Raw genomic sequence first — 22354 nt, 5'->3', positions numbered from 1 at the left:
TATATTGAATATCTAGATTGCCCAGTAAGAAAGGAAATTGACATTAATCAGGCTATTAACATACAAGTCTTTCACATACGTGTTATCATTTACTCCTTGCAACTCTGGGATGTAGGTATTGCCCTAATTTTGCTGACTTGGAGGTTTTGGCTTGGGAACATATAATTACTTGACCACCATCACATACTACTTGGGAGCACAGTCGGGATTCAAATCCAGTTTTGACTCCTAAGCTCACGGTCATTAATGACATGATTCTGCCTCACTACACTTTAAGAGGAAATATATTTAAATCTTTAACAGAATGTATTTGTTGTGCCAAGACCATGTACAGGTAAATAAAAAATCAGATAGACAAACCGGTGATTTATGAACATTTATAGCCCAGAGAGACCTCAACTTCTAGACCCACCTCCAATTTCAACCTTGGTCCAGGATCAATTTTATTTTATTTTATTTTGATTTAGATAAGAGATAGATTAAAAAGAAACACCGATGTTAGGTCCCTTCATACTCTATACCTGGATAACTGAAGGTAGTGTTTTTCAAGTCCTGTTGTACATTCAACTCTTTAGTTCCATCTTTAAGGACAAAACAAGGTAATCTATAAAATAAAATCAACCTGACCGGGACATAGTCAATTTGATTATTCTGACCACTCTGGCAGCCAAGCTAGATTTTGGGTTGATTCCCATAAAAAAATTAACCTATCTCCTCTCCTAAACTTGGATGGGAAAAAAGAAATAGAACAAAGTTCTTCAGTCTGAAGTAGATTCTGCTTCCGGTCCCAGCCTCCGGATGATAATGACTCAAAGGGCAAAACATAAGCAAAGTGCATGCAAGGGTCATCTGTTGTTTTGAAATGAAATGAAATCACCTAACTCACACATCTGCTCCCCACCCCTGCTTTCTGGAGACGGCTAATGATCAAACGGAGCCCGGATTCTCCCCATACCCGTTTTGTGGCAATAGCACCAGGGAAAGTGTTCCCTTGGCACTTAAGCTATAACTCAGAGTCTCAGAAAGTTCTTTTCTCTCTCATGCCCCAGTGTTAGTCGAGTGACTTTTGAAGCTTGAGGATGTTCTGCATGACTTTTATTTTGAGATCACATGTCTTGACACAGCTGGTGAGTGTTAATGACCAGGCCACAGCGCTCAGGTCTGCACGTCCACTCTCCCCATTTCCCAACAAGGGAAACATCCTGGGTTGTGGTTCTCACAACACAAAGGAGACACTAAAGCCTTAGAATAATCCTCCGTGGGAGAGGAGCTATTTTTCAATTTGGCTCGGGACCAAGTGCCAAAAAAACGTAAAACCATTGATTACATATTACTCCTTTTGGCCAAAAAGCAGAAATTATACAAACACGCAGGAACAATTTGCTATATTTCTTTCCCACATTCTGTATTTTCCCCAGATATATTGTTTAAATTTGAACAGTTCTGCAAAAGATCCCATGGGAATAACACTTCCCACATGAACAGCTTCCTTGCTTATGAGAGTCAATTCAGTTCTCTGGTGGCCTGAAGGGCCAATTTAAGGTTATGTAAAGTAGCTGAGTAGCTGAGAAAATATAACACCAGAAGTCCTCATGTGCCATTCTGTGGGGGAAGGGAAAAGGGAGAATCGTAAACCCCCAATATCTGTGAGGGGGTTCATACTATTCTTGCTCATGCCAGCACAAAGCCCTGGTGACACAACAGAAAAGACAAGGAGGACTGAGATATGATGTGGTGCACCTCAGATCAACAACCACGTATCATGATTGATACGCTAGGAATTAAGCTGAAGGTTCAAAGGCAAGTTACATTCAATCTTTGCCATGAGCGTCTAGCAGAAAGAAAGGGCTATAATTTAAACCTGGCACCTCACAAACCAAAAGCAAGAATCACGCCTACAACAAGGGGATATTATCTATCACTTTACAATTTCTTTAAACACAGTGATACTACTCTTGTTGGCCACTACCGATTACAGGGGTAAAACAAATTAGCAGTTTCAGCCCCATATTAATGAAGCATCCAAAGCAATTGAAATGGAGCAGCAGTTTACCTAACAGTAGGAAATCATTTATTTTGTTATGTAGTTCTGTTATACTCCTATGAAATTCAAATTATGTTCCCTGCCAAACAGAAAAAAATTTGGTGTATGATAAAGTTGGAAGGGTTCGGGGAGGTTTTCTGTTTCTTTTTTAAGTATTGTCTTAGTTATTATATTATCAAAGTCCAGTAGGGCTCCCCAGCCCTCGTATTTCTAAGACTGAGGAAGATCTGATTCTTATGCTATGAGGAATTACTTTACTTCGCATAAAACCTTGATTAGCTATCTTTTGAGCAGACTTCAACCTATAGCAAAGCCTATTGAAGAATTTATTGAATGTTACTATATGCCACATTCTATATTAAGTGCTTTCTATATCCCATCTCTTTTACTCTTTGTAACAATTCCGAGAAAGTTAATATTATTTCTGTTATTCTGGAGGAAGAAACTGCTAGAGTTTACCTAACTTGCTGAAGATTACTCATCAATTAACCTGTGATGGAGTGGTGGAGCCAGAATTCAGAGCCAAAGTGTTGTAAATAATGGCCAAATACAATGAAATAGTATTGTGCTCAAATTTTAAAAATTCATCAAAAATATAATTTGTTAACAATAAGGATTTTTTACTTACGTGTAATTGCTGAGAATATATTTGCATTTTCCAGAGTAGCCTTGAATTTTACAAAGCTTTTTTTTTGAGACAGGGTCTCTCTCTGTTGCCCAGGCTGGAGTACAGTGGTGTGATCTCAGCTCACTGCAACTTCAGCCCCCCAGGTTCAAGTGATTCTCCTGTCTCAGCCTCCTGGGTAGCTGAGATTAGAGGCATGAACTCCTGACTTCAAGCAACCCACCCACCTTGGCCTCCCAAAGTGCTGGGATTACAGGCCTGAGCCACTGTGCCTGGACAAATTTTGCAAACTTTAATTCCACTTGAAAGAACAAGATTTTGACAATGTCAGGTGAAATATTTTTGTCAAACAAATGATTTGGGGGAAAAGGCTGGATAGTTAAGAACAATGTGTGTTTTTTTATCTTTCTTTTTCTGGAAATTAACCAATACATTCTCATTGACATGATTTCTGCCAAGACATTTAAAAGTACCATAAATATAGAACATGTGTGCTCAGTGGAACAGACAGGGAAAAGAGAGATGTTTAAGTAGTGCTGGTGGAATGGAAAATAAGAAACTAGGCATGCATGTAGAGTTAGGTTATATGATTCAATTAGCCTCAAAACATAAAACATGCTTTTTCTCTTGTTATGCCTTAATAACCTTCTTTATTCTTGTTCTAGTTCATAATTTGCTTTTGCATTGTAAAGAAAGTATTTTTGTAGAAATGCAGGTAAGAATTATTTATGCAGTAATAAAATTCTACAGAACCAAATTTATAACACACACATACACATATATACACCCACATATGCATATATATATATACATACATACACATATATATCATTTGAAAAGCATATAATATCAAACAAGTCAGCTTTGTACATAACCTGAATTATCACCATTTTTTTCTCTCTTTTTTTTGTTTGTTTTTGTTTTTGGGATTTTGTTGTTGTTGTTGTTGTTGTTGCTGTTGTTGTTGTTTTTGAGACAAGGTCTTGCTCTGTCACCCAGGCTGGAGTGCAGTGATGTGATCATGGCTCACTGCAACCTCCACCTTGTAGGCTCAAACGATCCTCCCACCTCAGCCTCCTGAGTAGCTGGGACTACAGGCATGCCACCATGCTTGGCTAATTTTTGTATTTTTTGTAGAGATGGGGTTTTACCATGTTACCCAGGCTGGTCTTGAACTTTTGGGCTCAAGCAGTCTACCCACTTCAGCCTCCCAAAGTTCTGGGATTACAGGTATGAGCCACCACACCCAGCTTGTTTGTTCTGTTTTTAATACCTACTAATGTTGGAATGGGAATGGCTGCAAGCAAACTCAGTCTCAAAGTTTGTTTTGGGAGGTCTAGTTAGTTGTGCGTCACTTGGTTTATTATCTCATTTCAAAGCTTTTGTAACATTAAAAAACACAAAAACTAAACTTCATTTTGAGGTTCTATAGCTATGAATACCTGTGTGATTCCAAAGTACAGGGAAAGTGTATGTTTATTTTTATTTATTTATTTATTTATTTATTTATTTATTTATTTTTGAGACAGAGTCTGGCTCTTTCACCCAGGCTGGAGTGCAGTGGCGCGATCTCGGCTCACTGCAAGCTCTCCACCTCCCGGGTTCACGCCATTCTCCTGCCTCAGCCTCTCCGAGTAGCTGGGACTACTGGCGCCCGCCACCACGCCCGGCTAATTTTTTTGTATTTTTAGTAGAGACGGGGTTTCACCGTGGTCTCGATCTCCTGACCTCGTGATCTGCCCGCCTCGGCCTCCCAAAGTGCTGGGATTACAAGCGTGAGCCACCACGCCCGGCCTATTTATTTATTTTTTGAGATAGGGTCTCACTTCTGTCACCCAGGGTGGAGTGCAGTGGCGTGATCATGGCTCACTGCAGCCTCAACCTCCTGGGCTCAAATGATCCTACCACCTCAGCCTCCTGAGTAGCTGGGACTACAGACATTCAACACGACGCCTGGCTAATTTTTGTATTTTTTATAGAGATGGGGTTTTGCCATGTTGCCTAGGCTGGTGTCGAACTCCTGGGCTCAAGTGATCCACCTGCTATGGCCTCCTAAAGTGCTAGAATTACAGGCATAAGCCACAGCGCTCAGCCTGTTTATTGTCATTTTAATGGTAATGGTATCAATGACCTTGTAATGTAGTTAGGTGTTTTATCTCTAAGGAGATGCTCCTGTGATATTTAAATTGAGATTAGAAGGAAAGTCCTCAGCAAAATACTAGCAAATCAAATTCAGCAGCACAATGAAAAAGATAATATGACATGGTCAAGTGGGATTTATTCCAGGAATGCAAGGATGTGCAACATATGCAAATAAATAAACATGATATATCACATCAACAGAATAAAGGACAAAAACTATATAATCATCTCAATAGACACATAAAAAGCATTTGATAAAATTCAACAACCTTCATAATAAAACCTCTCAACAAACTCGTAATAGAAGAAACATACCTCAACAGAGTAAAGGCCGTCTATGACCAACCCACAGCTAAAGCTAAAATCATACCAAATGGGGAAAAGCTGAAAGCCTTTCCTCTAAGAACTGGCACAAGACAAGGATGCCCACTTTCACTACTACTATTCAACTCAGTACTGGAAGTTTTAGCCAGAGCAATCAGGCAAGACAAAATGAAAGACATCTGTACTGGTCTGTTTTCATGCTGCTGACAAAGATACACCCGAGACTGGGTAATTTATAAAGAAAAAGAGGCTTAATGAACTCATTAAGTTCCACGTGGTTGGGGAGGCCTCACAATCATGGCAGAAGGTGAAAGGCATGTCTGACATGGCAGCAGACAAGAGAGAAAATAAGAACCAAGTGAAAGGGTTTTCCCCTTATAAAACCATCAGATCTCATGAGACTTATTCACTCCCATTGGGTACTTCCCACAATACATGGAAATTATAAGAACTAAAATTCAAGATGAGGGCTGGGCGCGGTGGCTCACGCTTGTAATCCCAGCACTTTGGGAGGCCGAGGCGGGCGGATCATGAGGTCAGGAGATCGAGACCATGGTGAAACCCCGTCTCTACTAAAAATACAAAAAATTAGCCGGGCGTGGTGGTGGGCGCCTGCAGTCCCAGCTACTTGGAGAGGCTGAGGCAGGAGAATGGCGTGAACCCGGGAGGCGGAGCTTGCAGTGAGCCGAGATCGCGCCACTGCACTCCAGCCTGGGCAACAGAGCGAGACTCCGTCTCAAAAAAAAAAAAAAAAATTCAAGATGAGGTTTGGGTGGGGACACAGCCAAACAATATCATTCTGTCTCTGCCCCCTCCCAAATCTCATGTCCTCACATTTCAAAACCAATCATGCCTTCCCAACAGTCCCCAAACTCTTAACTCATTTCAACATTAACTCTAAGTCCACAGTCCAAAGTCTCATCTGAGACAAGGCAAGTCTCTTCCACCTATGAGCCTGAAAAATCAAAAACAAGTTAGTTACTTCCTAGACACAATGGAGATACAGGCATTGGATAAATACAGCAATTCCAAATGGGAGAAATTGGCCAAAATGAAGGGCTATAGGCCCTGTGCAAATCTGAAAACCAATAGGGCAGTTATTAAACCATAAAGTTCCAAAATGATCTCTTTTGACTCCATGTCTAACATCCAGGTCATGATGATGCAAGAGATCGTTTCCCATGATCTTGGGCAGCTCTACCCCTGTGACTTTTCAGGGTTCAGTCTGCCTCCTGGCTGCTCTCATGGGCTGGCATTCAGTTTCTGTGGCTTTTCCAGGTGCATAGTTCAATGATACATAGACATATCTATATATCATTCTGGGGTCTGGAGGATGATGACTCTCTTCTCACAGCTCCAGTAAGCAGTGCCCCAGTGGGGACTCTGTGTAGGGGCTTCAACTCCACATTTCCCTTCTGCACTGCCTGAGCAGAGGTTCTCAATGAGGGCCCGACCCCTGCAGCAAACTTCTGCCTGGACATCCAGGTATTTCTATAAATCTTCTGAAATCGAGGCAGAGGTTCCCAAACCTTAATTCTTGACTTCTGTGCACCCACAGAACAACACCACATGGAAGCTGCCAAGGCTTGGGGCTTGTACCCTCTGAAGCAACAGCCCAAGCTGTATCTTGGCCCCTTTTAGCCATGGCTAGAGCAGCTGAGATGCAGGGCACCAAGTCTGTAGGCTGCAAACAGCAGGGGGGCCCTGGGCCCAGCCCTGGAAACCATTTCTTCCTCCTAGGCCTCTGGCCTGTGATGGCAGGGGCTGGGTTCAAAGATCTCTGAAATGCCCTGGAGACATTTTCCCCATTGTCTTGGTGATTAACATTTGGCTCCTTGTTACTTATGCAATTTTCTGCACCTGGCTTGAATTTCTCCTTAGAAAATGAGTTTTTCTTTTCTATCACATTGTCAGGCTGCACATTTTTCAAACTTTTATGCTCTGTTTCCCTTTTGAAAACTGAATACCTTTAACAGCACCCAAGTCACATCTTGACTGCTTTGTTACTTAGAAATTTCTTCCACCAGATACCCTAAATCATCTCCCTCAAATTCCAAGTTCCACAAATTTATAGGGCAGGGGCAAAATGCCATCAGTTACTTTGCTAAAATACAGCAAGAGTCACTTTTACTCCAATTCCCAACAAATTCCTTATCCCCATCTGAGACCACTGCAGCCTGGATTTCATTGTCCATATCATTATCAGCATTTTAGTCAAATGCTGATTTGACCAAGTTCTCTAGGAAGTTCTACACTTTCCCACATTTTTCTGTCTTCTTCTGAGCCTTCCAAACTGTTCCAACCTCTGCCTGTTACCCAGTTCCAAAGTCGCTTCCACTTTTGTGTATATCTTTACCACAGTGCCCCAATCTACTAGTATCAATTTACTGTATTTGTCTGTTTTCATGCTGCTTTTAAAGACCTACCCAATGTGGGTAATTTATGACAAAAAAGAGGCTTCATGGACTCATAGTTCCACTTGGCTAGGGAAGCCTCACAGTCATGGCAGAAGGTGAAAGGCACATCTTACATGGCAACAGACAAGAGAGAAAATAAGAATCAAGCAAAAGGAGTTTCCCCCCTATAAAACCATCAGATCTCATGAGACTTATTCACTGCCATGAAAACAGTATGAGGGGAACTGCCCCCATGATTCAATTACCTCCCACCAGGTCCCTCCCACAACACATGGGAATTATGGAAGCTACAATTCAAGATGAGATTTGGGTGGGGACACAGCCAAACCATGTCAACATCCAAATTGGAAAAGAGGAACTAAAATTGTCCCTCTTTGTAGATGACATGATCTTGTATTTAGGAAAACCAAAAGACTACTCCAAAAAACTCTTAGAACTCGTTAAAAAATTCTGCAAAGGTGCACAATACAAAATCAACATACATAAATTAGTAGCATTTCTTTACACCAATAATGAACTATCTGAAAAAGAAATCAAGAAGACAATTCCATTTACAATAGCCAAAAAATGTGAAATGCCTATGAATTAATTTAACCAAGGAGGTGAAAGACCTTTACAAAAACAAAAACAAAAAACAAAATACACCAAAAAAACAAAACCACAAAATGCTGATGAAATAAATTGAAGAAGACACACACAAAAAAAAACATGAAAAGAAGGCTAGGCATGGTGATTGATGCCTGTAATCCCAGCACTTTGGGAAGCCAAGTCAGGCAGATCACTTGAGGTCAGGAATTCAAGACCAGCCTGACCAACGTGATGAAACCCCATCTCTACTAAAAATACAAAAATTAGTTGGGCGTGGTGGCATGTGCCTACAATCCCAGCTACTCAGGAGGCTGAGACAGGAGAATCACTTGAAGCTGGGAGGCAGAGGTTGCAGTGACCCGAGATTGTACCAGTGTGCCACTGTACTCCAGCCTGGGCAACAGAGTGAGACTCTGTCTCAAAAATAAAAAATAAAAAAAGGAAAGACATCCCATGCTCATGGATTAGAACAATTAATATTGTTGAAATGACCATACTACCCCAAGCAATCTACAGATTCCAGTAATCTCTATCAAAATATCAATGCCATTTCTCACAGAAATAGTAAATATCCTAAAATTTGTATTAAACTGTAAAAGAGCTCGAATAGCCAGAGCAATTCTGAGCAAAAAGAACAAAGCTGGAGGCATCATACTACCAGAATTCAAAATATATTACAGGGCTATGATAACCAAAACATCATGGTATTGGTATAAAAATACACACATAGGCCGGGCATGGTGGCTCATGCCTGTAATCCCGGCACTTTGGGAGGCGGAGGTGGGCAGATCATGAGGTCAGGAGATGGAACCGTCCTGGCCAACATGGCAAAACCCTGTCTCTACTAAAAATACAAAAAAATTAGCTGGGTGTGGTGGTGCATGCCTGTAATCACAGCTACTCCAGAGGCTGACGCATGAGAATCACTTGAACTCAGGAGGCGAAGGTTGCAGTGAGCCAAGATCATGCCACTGCACTCTAGCCTGGCGACAGAGTGAGACTCCTTCTCAAAAAAAAAAAAAAAAGACACATAGATCAATGGAATATAATAGAGAACCCAGACATAAATCCACATATTTACAACCAACTAATTTCTGTCAAAGGCACCAAGAATATGCACTGTGGAAAAGACATCGTCTTCAATAAATGGTGCCGGAAAAACTGAATATCTACATGCAGAACAATGAAACTGCATCTCTATCTCTCACCATATGCAAAAATCAACTCAAAATGGATTAAAGGTTTAAATGTAAGACCAGAAACTATAAAAGAAAGTTATACTAGAAGAAAACATAAAGGAAATACTTTGGGACATTGGTCTAGACAAAAATTTTATGGCTAAGATCTCAAAAACACAGGCATCAGAAACAAAAATAGACAAATGAGACTATATTAATTTAAAAAGGTTTTGCACAGCAAAGGAAACAGTCAACAGAATGAAGAGACAACATGTAGAATGGGAGAAAATACTTGTAAACTATTCATCTGACAAGGGACAAATGTTCAGAATATACAAGGAACTCAAACATCACAATAGTAAGAAAACAACCCTTTTAAAACTGGGCAAAGGATAGCCTTGGACACATAGTGAGACCCTGTCTTTGCAAAAATAAAATGAAAGATTAACCGGGTGTGGTGGTACATGCCTGCAGTCCCAGCTACTTGGAAGACTGAGGTGGCAGGATTGCTTGATCCTGGGAGATGGAGGGTGCAGTGAGCCACGGTTGTGCTGCTGCACTCCAGCCTGGGTGACAGAATGAGACCCTGTCTTGAAAAAAGAAAAGTGGGCAAAGAAAATAAATAGACATTTCTCAAAAGAAGACATGCAAATGGCCAACAGACATGAAAAAAAAATGCTCAACATCACTAATCATTAGGGAAAAGCAAATCAAAACCACAATGAGATGTCATTTTACCCCATTTAGAATGGCTATTAAAGAGACAAAAAAATAACAGATGTTGGCAAGGATGCAGAGAAAAGGGAACTCTTATACGCTGTTGGTGAGAATGTAAATTAGTACAACCAGTATGGAAAACGGTGTGGAGATTTCTCAAGAAACTAAAACTAGAACTACCATATGATCCCACAATCCCACTACTAGGTATTTATACAAAGGAAAGGATATCAATATACCAAAGGGATACCTGCGTCCTCATGTTTATTGCAGCGCTATTTACAATAGCAAAGATACGGAATCAACCCAAGCATCCACCAACACATGAATGAATAAGGAAAATGTGGTATATATGCATAATGGAATATTATTCAGCTATAAGAACAATAAAAGTATGTCATTTGCAAAAATATGGAGGGAACCGCAGGTCATTAGGTTAAGTAAAATAAACTAGGGACAGAAAGACAAATGCAAAAAGTCGATTTCATGAGGTAGAGAGTAGAAAGATAGATACCAGAGGCAGGGAGGATGTGAGGGTGGGAGGGGCAAATGAAGAGAGGTTGGTTAATGGGTGCGAACATACAGTTGGATAGAAGGAATAAGTTCTAAAGTCCAACAGTAGAGTAGGGTGACTATAGTTAACAATAACATAATGTATATTGAAAAATAGCTAAAAGAGAGGATTTGAAGTGTTCCCAACACATAGAAAGGATAAATACTCAAGGCCATGGATATCCTAAATACTGTGACTTGATCACTACACACTTTATGCATGTAACAAAATATCACGTGTACCCCATAAATATGTACAAATATTATATATCAATAAAAAGACATAAAAATAAATTAGGTGAGAAGATTTTTTGATTTGGTTGTACAGCAGCCTCAGGCTATGACTCAATCATATGGCCATGTGAAAGGAACTGGTTCACAGGTGGGGGAAATAAATCCAACACACAGAAAGATGAAAAGGTGTGTCTGTGTGAGTGTGTGTGTGTTTGTGTAAGAGAGAGAGAATTAATGCGCCCTTAATTCCTGGTTCTATTCCCTGAGGGACCCGAGGCTGCTCTGATGCCTATAACAAAATACCATAAACTGGATAGCTTATAAAAAGCAGAAATTTATTTCTTAAAGTTCTGGAAGCTGGGAAGTCTATCGTCAAGGTGCCAGCAGATTTTGACATCTGGCAAAAGCCTGCTTTCTGATTCATTGACGGTGCCCTCTTGCTGTGTCCTCACATGGCAAAAAGGGTGATCAAGCTCCCTGAGGCCTCTTTTATGAGGACACTAGTCTAGTCCTGTTCATAAGGTCTCTGTCCTTACAACCTAATCATCTCCCAAAGGCCCTATCTTCTAATACCATCACTTTGGGAGTAAGGATTTCAATGCGTGAATTTGAGGGACATAAACACTAGTCCAGTGCGGAGTCCTTTTACATACAGGGATCTTTTCATCTCAAAGGCTGAAGGACAGTCTGAAACCCACATTCTATAACCAAGAAGCAAAAGACTACACACAGGGTATTGCCCCTAGCCTATGAAATAGTTTTCAGATGCATATTAAATGGCTGAGGAGAGGCCATGATAATAATGTTAACTAAGAGGTAAAGGCCATATATTCTAGTTTGCCCAGAAATTCTCAGATTATACCAGCTGTCCTAATCTCCTGTCTGGATTAGCATTTGTCTCAGTTTTTATTTTCCAATTAAGCATTATTATTAATAGTTGCAGTAAAATAATCCAGCATGGATCTGATGTAGCTCCACTTTTCATTTCTGTTTTCTGCACTGGTCCTAGGTAGTGTGTGAGAAGTATGAGCAGTGAAGATTCTACTTCACGGTGTGATTAAGTGTGAAAGACAGCAAGCAACACACTGTCTCTCTTTTGTAACCCTTCCCACATGCAGTGTAACTAACACTTCTCTTTAAATGGCAGTATACACAATGCCTAAAGGTGCGTATAAAGACAAAAAAATCCTGCAAGTCTTCGATGGTGGTAGAGAAGTGTTCACACTCACTGCTCTTGCCAGCACTAAAGGACCACCAGTCTATGCCACAGTCTGCAAGAGGCAGGAAGCTGCCAGACCACCAGTTGCTAGGGTTAGGGTGAATTGTAGGAAATCATAGCTTAGGTCTGTATGAAATATATGCAGGAAATTGTAATTGGGCAGTCTTCATTTCAGTCATATATAATGCACTGTTTCTTATAGTATTTTTTGGTGATTTATTGTATAGTAGAAATTTGCAACTATTTATATATTATTGTTTGGTAGTGTTTTAATATTTTGTCATAATATTTAGGCAATAGTGAGCTCCAAAAGACAAAAGTGCCTATCTTTTGAAAAATTAAATACTTAATTTCTAATTATTAAGAAAGTTCACAAAGGACATGTAATTTTGAAAAGATGTTAGCTGACATTTACCATCACTGACTACCTGAAACCCGAAAGACACAATCTATGAAAGGAGAATCAGCATCTACTTCAAAACTGAGTCATTATTTTAAGAGTAATGTGCCTGAAAGCAACCATTTTATAAATTCAGCTGTAATATGTGTATTTCATATCACTCACGCAGATCAAATAACTTTTCGTTTTGTTGTGTTTTTGGCTTGCAAGTTTTGTTGTGCATATTTGAAAAGGGAAAGATAGTAGATGCTAAAATATACATAAATGTATTTTAAGTGAATATTTTATTTGTTGACAAATAAGAACAAAGCAGAATGGAACATTCCATATGAGATAATTATAGGTATCTTTGGAGAAACTATACCTCAAATACCTTCTATATATGAAATGTTTAATAAATAAATAGATGCTCAAAATGCAAAGCTAATTCCTTGTATTTCCTTCTATCAATCCTATCCTCTTATTGACTTGAAAATTTTTTTTAAATACTGAAAGATCTTTGGAATTTTTAAAAGAGATTATACAAGCTTTTCAGTGTGCCAATAATTTTCTAATTTAATTTTATGGGTTGAATTCTTTATATATATAGATATTTTTCCTGGCATTAAGCAAGGAATCTAGATAGAAATTATCTTTTAAAGAAGTGAAGGCTTACTTTTTAATCGTAGTTTCAAAATGTCTCTGTCTCTGTGTATGTATACACTCAGGTACCACCTAACAATTTTTCGGTCAATGACGGACCACATATAAGACGGTAGTCCTATAAGATTACAATGGAGCTGAACATTTTCTATCACCTTGTGACTCTGTAGCTGTCCTAACATTGTAGGACAATGCATTACTCACATGTTTGTGGTAGTGCTGGTATAAACAAACCTACTGTGCTGTTAATAGTATAAAAGTATAGCACATATAATTATGTATAGTACATAATACTTGATAATGATCATAAACAACTGTTACTGGTTTATATATACACTGTACTTTGTATCATTATTTTAGAGCATGCTCTATTTGTTAAAAAGGAAAGTTAAATGTAGACAGTCTCAGGCGGGTCCTTCAGGAGGTATTCCAGAAAAAGGCGTTGTTATCACAGGAGGTGACAGCTCCATGCATGTTATTGCCTCTGAAGACCTTCCAGTGGGACAAGATGTGGAAGTGGAAAACAGTGATATTGATGATCCTGACCCCGTGTAGGCCTAGCCTAATGTGCATTTTTGTGTCTCAGTTTTTAACAAAAAAGTTTCAAAAGTAAAAAAAGAAACAAAAATATTTTTAATAAAAAAGCTCATAGAAAGAGGATATAAAGGAAGGAAATATTTTTGTACAGCTGTACAATGTGTTTGTGTTTTAAGTGTTATTACAAAAGAATTTTAAAAGGTAAAAAATTAAAAACTTTATAAAACAAAAATTTAAAGTAAGCTGAGGTTAATTTATTATTGAAGAAATAGTTTTTTTAAAATTTAGTGTAGCCTAAGTGTACAATGTTTATAATGTCTACAGCAGTGTACAGTAATGTCCTAGGCCTTCACATTCATTCACCACTCACAGACTCACCTAAAGTAACTCCCAGTCCTCCAAAGCCCATTCATGGTAAGTGCCCTCTACAGGTGCAACATTTTTATCTTTCTATCATATTTCTATGATATAAAAGATCATCGATGATTGTACCTTTTCTATGTTTAAATATGTTTAGATACACAAAACTTAATATTGCCTACAATATTTGATAGAACAACATGCTGTGCCACGTAGTACCCTAGGAGCAATACGCTATGCCATACAACCTAGGCTTGTAGTAGGCTGTATCATTTACGTTGTGTAAGTGCACTTGATAATGTTCACACATGGTTCACTTGCCCCATGATGCATTTCTCAGAATGTATCCCTCTTGTTATGTGATGCATGGCTCTGTGTGTGTGTGTGTGTTTGTGTGTGTCTGTGTGCGTGTTTAAAATCAGACTTTTAAATTATGAATCACTTCCGAATTCTTTGGAAATCCAAATGAAGCAAGCTAATTTTAAAAAGAAACATGTCAGGAAACTTTTTCATGAATTTAACCAAAGGAAATAGCTAAGGCTGATAATTACATGTAGTTTGTTCATTGCCTAAGCTCAAATAATAATTGCTCACATTTTTATTTTTCCTTGCTTATATAATATAGATTTGACTGAAGTGTGCCAAAATATGTTGCTGAAGAGGAGCATGCCAAACATCTAGCATACAAACTTGCTCTTATATTTCCTCTTTTATGTAAAGATCAGTGATTAACAAGTCACGGACTTAGTCACCTCAGTTTGTCGTCTTACTCAAGAAGATAATCTGTCCAGATAGATTATCAGTGGGTCCTGGTTCTTTCTTCATCCCCTAGTTAAATCTCCCCACAAAGTTCAGATTTCTTGCATGCTATGTGTTAAGCAGGAACATTTGCAAGTTAGGATAGCATAGTGCTATAGTGGCCTAAAATCTCCCCAGTACCCAATGAAAGTAGGCAATAATAATAACCACATTAAGCAGAGCTAAGAATTCACCAGAAGAAACCAATTAAGGAATAGAGAATGACATCAGGACACACATTTCAAATTCTTTATTTTTTAATAACAGAAACCGAAGTTTCTGATGCCGTGACATTTTTTTCCCAGCACCCTCATCCAAGAGCAGTACTGAGGACAAAAGAGGAACTGATAAGATCCTAAGAAGCATCACCAACATCCTTCACTTTGAAGAGAAGCTGGCTAATGCAGTCAGAAGGCAAGAGAACAGTGCAAGGAAAGAATCCATGAATACGTCAAGCTAAAGCAAGAATAGAAGCCCCTGCATCCCATCTGAAGTCCACAGTAGAGGCCCCATGTAATTGAGGAGAGATGGAGCAAATGAGTTATAATTCACAAGAGTCACACACTGATTGGAAATAAGGGCCTCTAATATAGCGTAATTAACAACATCTCAGAAGACAAAAGAGAATCTACGTCCTGAGCAGGTATTTCATTCAGCCCCATCTGGGTTCTCCCCCTTCTTCATTCCACACCTTCAGACTAGAGCAAGTACAGAGACCACCTGGTACTTCCGTTGTTGATACAAGGAGGTGGGGTGGGGGTGAGCGGGGAGAACTAGTGTGGGATAACTGGGAAGAATATTTTTACTATTCCTCTCCAGAAAAATTTCAAAACTAATCATTTAGGAAAATGTCTCTTGAGTGGAGAAACCTTCGAGATTGGTTTACAAATCTGTTTCACATGAACAAATAACCAAAAAAAGAATTGTGACATTAGTCCTCCAAGTGTGTCAATACAACATGGAGATATTTTCCTAACCCCAAAGAGTGTTAACGCTCTTTCCCACAGTCACTTTGACTTTTCTGACATCTCATTCTAATCAAATTGTCATTAGCATCTGTTTTAAGCAATAAGACATTCCCACGGCAGCAAAAATTATAATGAGTTTTTCGTATGGAGAATGTAATGGAAACAAATGAATTGAGGAAAACAATCTGACAACTTGAAAATTCTTGGGTTTAGAGAAAAGAAATACTTTGATCAATGAACATAAACCTTATTTTGTAAAGAGGAATGTGAAAGGAAGAAGAACCAACCAGTAGCAACATTTCAGTTATTTTGAGACAAGCCTCAACTAATGCTTCTTCCTTATTGTCCTTTCCAGAAACTTTCTCAAAATGGAGGGAGCTTTATAGACTTACTCTTTATTGTCATTAGTGGGTTTTTATTGCCAGAAGTAATGTGGCAAGACAAAAAAAATTCCTTAGTAGAGGATAAACATGGGTGTCAAAAACTACTGGACAATAACCAGTGTCTCCCTCCTGTCTTTTGTCTTTGCTGTTATAGCCACTCAAGGGCTAACACTATGTGTACCTCCCATCACCACTTGTGTAAAATTTTACCCATTCCCATCACCACAAGAAGAACTGAAAGAGGACAATAACCAAAAGATTGTCAGTCTGTTCTTTTTAGATCAGGTCTTTGATGACTTTCGACAGTTAAGAGCTCTCCTCAGACCAACTCAAACATATGTTATTTTGGCTCCTTTAAAAACCGTCCTGTAATATTGTACCCAAAATAATTATGCCCCCAAAAAAGACAAAGGAAGAACTGGTTTAGCAAAAGGCCTTTTAAAAAGCAAAAGCATTCTCTTTAAATGCTCTGAGATGTTGACTAACACTATAAAAATTTTGTGGAATCAAGATTTAAAAATTAAAATGTCAGAGGTGGGAAAATATCTCAAAGATATCTTGCATATCTCTAGTTTACTTATGTGAAATATAATTTCTCTTAATTACATTCCTTAATTTATTTGCTTAGCTGATATTTAGAAGTCTATTAATTTCTGTTAAGCACTGGGTATGGAGTTCTGAACAAAATATATGGTCTCTGACCTCAAACAGCTTCAAATCTACTGACAGAGAATAAAACATTGTTATGCAAATAACTATGTAATCTGAATTTTGTAATATTCAGTTATTCCAGTTGCATGGAATTTATTATTTTTATAGGTAGCCATACCATTTATATAGTTCTATGAGAACTAATACTTCTAAGTCTATTTTTACCTCATGTACTTTGGGCCGTCACTTTTCCTATGCTTCTAGGAACCATCTTAACATCATGTTTACACCATCTCCTTAGGTCTTTGCCAGAATTTGAAAACATGTATGTCAGGAGAATGCTCTCTCTTATTCAAATTTATGTGCCACCCCTTTTGATCTAGCACTCTCAGAATCCAGCGCCATGTGAATTTTCCCAGCTTCTGCCAGTATATGTTGGCTAGGTCCTACAGTTCCTTTGGTGTAGAGTCCCTTTTCTTCTTCTTCAGGATGTTCCATTATGTTCCAGCTGGGCCATTATTGTCCCAGTGGCAAGGAGGGGAAGTTGGGGAGATCCTCATTGTAGCTTCTGCTGTGCTGCAGGGGATGACCTGTCTGCATTATCTTCAAGTAAAGGGGGATTTCAGACTTTTAATAGAAAGGAGTAGATCACTTCTGAGGCTCTCAAAGAAGGGGAATCTGGAGATTCAAGGATTTTGGATGTCACGATTCCATGAGTCAGGACCCCATTCTTTCCCATACAAGGCTTGATCTTGGCACAGCAGGCATAGCAGCAGAACTTGAAGTTCCACTACTCTTATTATGTGCTGGGCTTGGTCTTCAGCTTTTATTGCCCACTAACTGTAGAAGATCAAAGTATCTTTTGCATGGTACAAAGGAGGTACCCTGGCTAACAAACTTAGCTTTTAATGCCAATTAATCACCCTTATCATTTAATTTTTTCCTAAAGTGCCCATAGAATATAGCATCCAATTTTTCTGTCCTTATAGCTATTACCCAGTATTTTTCAAATGCCAGAAACATCACACATGCCAGTGTACTTTCTTTCACCAAAATATCATTGCAGTTCACCATCGATGAGTTTTAGCAGTAGCATGGAGACTTTATGCCAGGGACTATCTGTATTACTTCTCAGCCTTTTGGCTAAGATCAAATGCAGGGACTATCTGTGTTTCAACTATTACCAGTGCTGAAATCCTCATTACCAGCTGAGTGGTGGGTAATTGAACTTCAGAAGTCCATTTTAATGTCTGCTTTCTTGACTCCACTTCTGGTACTATTGGTACTGGTACTATACTTCTGGTAATATTGCATGGTTAGTTCCCTATGAAGCAGACTCAGAGATTGCAGAACAGGAAGTTCCTTTGGAAATGCTCTCGGAATCAGTATGTACGGAATGGAAAAGCAAGACAGGAGACAGGATTGGGCAGAGGAATAAATTGGGCTGCAACATAGTCTCGACAGAGGCCTCAACTGTTCTGAAACTGGGACAGATAGCCCTTTAGAGTTGTCTCAACTTAGGGCAAAGGGACAGACATTTATGTTTCTGAATCAATCAGTGAATATAGAACACGCTTGGAAGAAATCATGACCATTGGGGAGCTGGGACTCTTCAGAAGAGGCACTCACTAAAGAGAACTGATAGCTGGGCTCTCTGCTGGGAATCCTTCCAGCAGTTAGGAAAATAAATTTTTTTATTAATGAAGGATATATTGGTGGTACACTGTGTCCATTACTGACAGCATGAGGAAACTTCTGGAAATATCCCATTTCAGCCAGGAATGTGGGTATCTCAGTCATTTGAACTGCTGTAACAAAATACTGTAAACTAGGTAACTTAAAGCCAGAAATGTATTTCTCACAGTTCAGGAGATTGGAATTCCAAGATCAAGGTACAGGTAGATTCAGTGTCTGGTGGGGGTCCACTTTCTGGTTTATAGATGGAACCTTCTTGCTGAATTCTTACATGGTAGAAGGGATGAGTAGCTCTCTGTGGTCTATTTTATAAGGGTACTACTCACATTCATGAGGGCTCCATCCTTATATCCTAATCACTCCAAAAGGCCCTACCTTCTAACACCATCACATTGGGGGGTTAGGATTATAGACATTCAGACCATAGCAGTGGGCAAAGGCATGTGGGGTGGCTGGGGCTATCTCCAGTACTCTCTGCTTACACACGCTTTAATATCATTCTCCTTTGCAGTAAATGCATCATGATGGCAAAAGGGTATCTATTTCTATGAAGCGATCTCCTGTTGGGGCACCAAAGAGGATCTGCTTTGGCTCCCTCATTGACATACTTACTTCTTTTTTCTATCTCAAGAACACTTTAAAATATTTCAATCTTGAGAAAAGGAGTAGGACCCTTTGAGTCTAACTTCTTCCTGCACCCCACCTGCATCTTGCCTTCCTTTGGAGTTCATAGCATTACTTATGCCACATTCTCTGAGCACTCTTCACTCTGAGTTGTAGAATAGCTCCACTGTCAAAGTCCACGAGATTTGCCTTGTAATTTGTAAATGGCATTTTGGAGTTTAGCAATGTCCTTTCTCCTTATACAGTCTGGCTCTTAAATCAAGTCTCTCTCTAAAGAGTAAATAATAAAAAAATCTAATGAGATAATCAAAGCTGATTAGGAAGTGCATAGTTCCCTGATGCCCTAAAACCCATTGTTTTAAAGGATGAAGAATCACAAAGAATCACAGTGTATATGAAATGAGTGTACTTGTGCTTAAAGTTTTCCAAATATTATACCTGATATAATAGTAGTTTTCCTAACTTTGTAGATATATTGATATAATAGACTTAAAATTTTAAATTATTTGCACCTTCCCCCTATCTTTGCATTTATTGTTATCCTCCAAGTGCTAAAAACAGCTTTCTATATGCACCACCCTCAAGGGTTGGGTAGATAGGACAGTGTACAGCAAATAAGCTAATTAAAATTCTAAATGAGACTTGTAAATCTATAGCAGAAACAAATAATCTTGAAAACATAGCTTTCATTTGTGAGAGCAAGTCTCTATTGAGAGAAAAAAGGTAAGTGAATTCTGACATGACCGAACCATTATGACTTGAAGAAGATTATTGTATATATGACATGACACCAAAGAATAAGTTATATTACTTGCAGGAACAGAAAGAGATGAGTTTGACCAAATGAAAGAAGAAAATAGAGGTGATGTATTGAGAGGTTAGAACAAGCTGGTTTCTAAGAAACATCCTTTCCTACCCATTCCTGGAATGAAAGAATTGAAATCCCAGATGCATTTGAAAGCATTAAAGAGCAAATGGTAGCCATTTTCCGGACTCTGGAAAGTGGCCTAGGAGACCATAAACTTCACAGAGAAGTTCCATGTCAAACACTGTGCCTTACAGGTAGCTCAGCAGTGGTTGAGTAAGGTGACTAGACTGAGGGGTCTGAGGGTGGACTTACAGAGCCATAGTCAGCTCGAGAAATAGATAGACATTATCAATTCTATCCATTACTCCTTTCTTCTTTCTTCACAGGCATGGAAAAAAACATTTTCCCCTACTCTTGCAATTAGGTGGACTATATCTTAATTTGATCAATAAAATGAGATTGGAAGTGTCTTAGTCAGTTTGGCTGCTATAATAGGATACTGTATACTGGTGGCTTGAATGACAAGCATTTATTTCTCACAGTTCTCAGGCTGGAAGGTCCAAGATCAAGGTGCAAGCATATTTGGTGTCTGGTGAGAGCCTTCTTTCTGGTTTGCAGATGGCCACCATTTTGCTGTATCCTCACACGGCAGAGGCAGAGAGGAAGTTGGCTCTGGTCTCTTCTTATAAAGACACCAATCCCATCATGAGGACCCCACCCCCATGGCCTCATCTAGATATAATTAGCCTCCATAGTCCTGACTTCCAAATATTATCACTTTAGAGGAGAGGGTTCCAACATATGAATGTTGGGGGACACAAACATTCAATCCCTGGCAGTAAGTGATGCTGTATCAATTAGGGAGCTGATAGCAAAAAACCCAAGGTGATTCTCCAGTCTCTCTTCCCCTACCATAGTGACAGAGAAGACCACATGTTCTAGATAAGATGACTACAAGTTGGTTGGCAGAATCTTCCTCAGCATGGCCTCTGAGTGACTGCATAGTCACTCAAAGACCCACTACAGCAGAGGCCATGCTGAGGAAGTTTCTACACACCAACTGAGTGACTATGCCGAGTGACTAGGCTTCTGAGTGACTATACAGAGGCTTCCGGAAACCTCAACAGACATGGGATGTGAGTTAGAAATAAACTTTTATGTGTTCAATCACTGAGATTTGGAGATAGTCTCCCCTCCCCTCCCCTCTCCTCCCCTCCCCTCCCTTCCCCTCCCCTCTCCTCCCCTCTCCTTCCCTCCCCTCCCTTCCCCTCCCCTCCCCTCACCTCCCTTCCCCTTCCTTCCTTTCTTTTTTCTTTTCCCTGCAGCATAGCCTCTCCTCTCCTAACCATGGGCAAGGACAGAATCTCCAACCTTACAAATGGCAGAAGATTGGAGGCCCTAAAGAGACCTGAGTTTGGAATGAGTAGGATTTGGAGTGTATGAACTTCATGACCAAGGACCACAGAGAAAGCATAGACTGGCCTCATGATGGCAATAAAAAGTCTAGCTGTGATCAGCAACACTATAGCTAAGGCAGAGAACCTCTTCTAACTGCAGCATAATATGTAAGTTCTCTGGAAATTTAAGTTTACTTTAAGAAAAGGGAGGAAAAGCAAAGATACAAAGGAAAATCTTGAGTGATCGAATTTAAATACTAAGTTGATTGCTTTTAAATCAGAAAAGAAGGTATGCTGTGTCATCGCCACGTTCTGCTACAGAGACTGTTGTTTGTCTGCCCCTATATCTGTCTCTTTCCTGATGCCTTGATCTTATTCGGCACCATCAATGAAGTGGAAGTGGAAGTGTGTAACTTCTGAGAAATTTTCATAAAAGACAGCTGGAGGGTGCCCTTTGGCCTCTCTGCTACTTCCTCCTTCCTGCTGCTTAAGATGCAGATGCAATGCATTTGTAAGCACTGTGGATGGGAGAGCTCAGAGATCTCTGTGGGTCCCTATGACTCCAGGAAGCAGCTGTATCAGGCCCCAGCTGCATCCTCTAATCGTCATTAAACTTGAGAGCATAAACCTGTGCATTTAAGCGTCCATGGTAGGGTCTCTGTTCTATGCAGCTGAACCGAATCCTAACTGATACCCTTTCCTTCTCTTGGTTATATGGCAAGCAATTTCAAGAATCAGAAGCCACAGGAAAGTAGCAGCAGAATTCTAGGTAGAAACCACATTCTGAAGAAGGATCTCAAAGATAACAGTGGGAAAGATTCTTTGTCCTGTGCATTGGAAAAGACAAATTCTCTAAGACAAACATTCACTGTATTTTATTACTATATTATTATTATTATTTTTGAGACGGAGTCTTGCTCTTTCACCCAGGCTGGAGTGCAGTGGCGCAATCTCGGCTCACTGCAGGCTCCGCCCCCCGGGGTTCACGCCATTCTCCTGCCTCAGCCTCCTGCATAGCTGGGACTACAGGCGCCTGCCACCTCGCCCGGCT

At 39.6% G+C, this 22354-nt stretch overlaps 1 protein-coding gene across 1 annotated transcript in view; it reads left to right on the top strand.

Moving 5' to 3' along the window:
* ABCC9 (ATP binding cassette subfamily C member 9) overlaps positions 1 to 22354 on the top strand; it is a 229938-nt gene that overhangs the window by 4337 nt on the left and 203247 nt on the right. The window contains exons 2-3 of the mRNA XM_058443111.1: positions 15083 to 15420; positions 21232 to 21471. The gene's annotated coding sequence lies outside the window, so the exon portion shown is untranslated. The remainder of the gene's footprint in view (positions 1 to 15082; positions 15421 to 21231; positions 21472 to 22354) is intronic.

Source organism: Hylobates moloch, unplaced genomic scaffold, assembly GCF_009828535.3.
Source record: "Hylobates moloch isolate HMO894 unplaced genomic scaffold, HMol_V3 SCAFFOLD_8, whole genome shotgun sequence".
Classification (NCBI taxonomy): domain Eukaryota; kingdom Metazoa; phylum Chordata; class Mammalia; order Primates; family Hylobatidae; genus Hylobates; species Hylobates moloch.
This window is presented reverse-complemented; position numbering and strand designations above follow the sequence as displayed.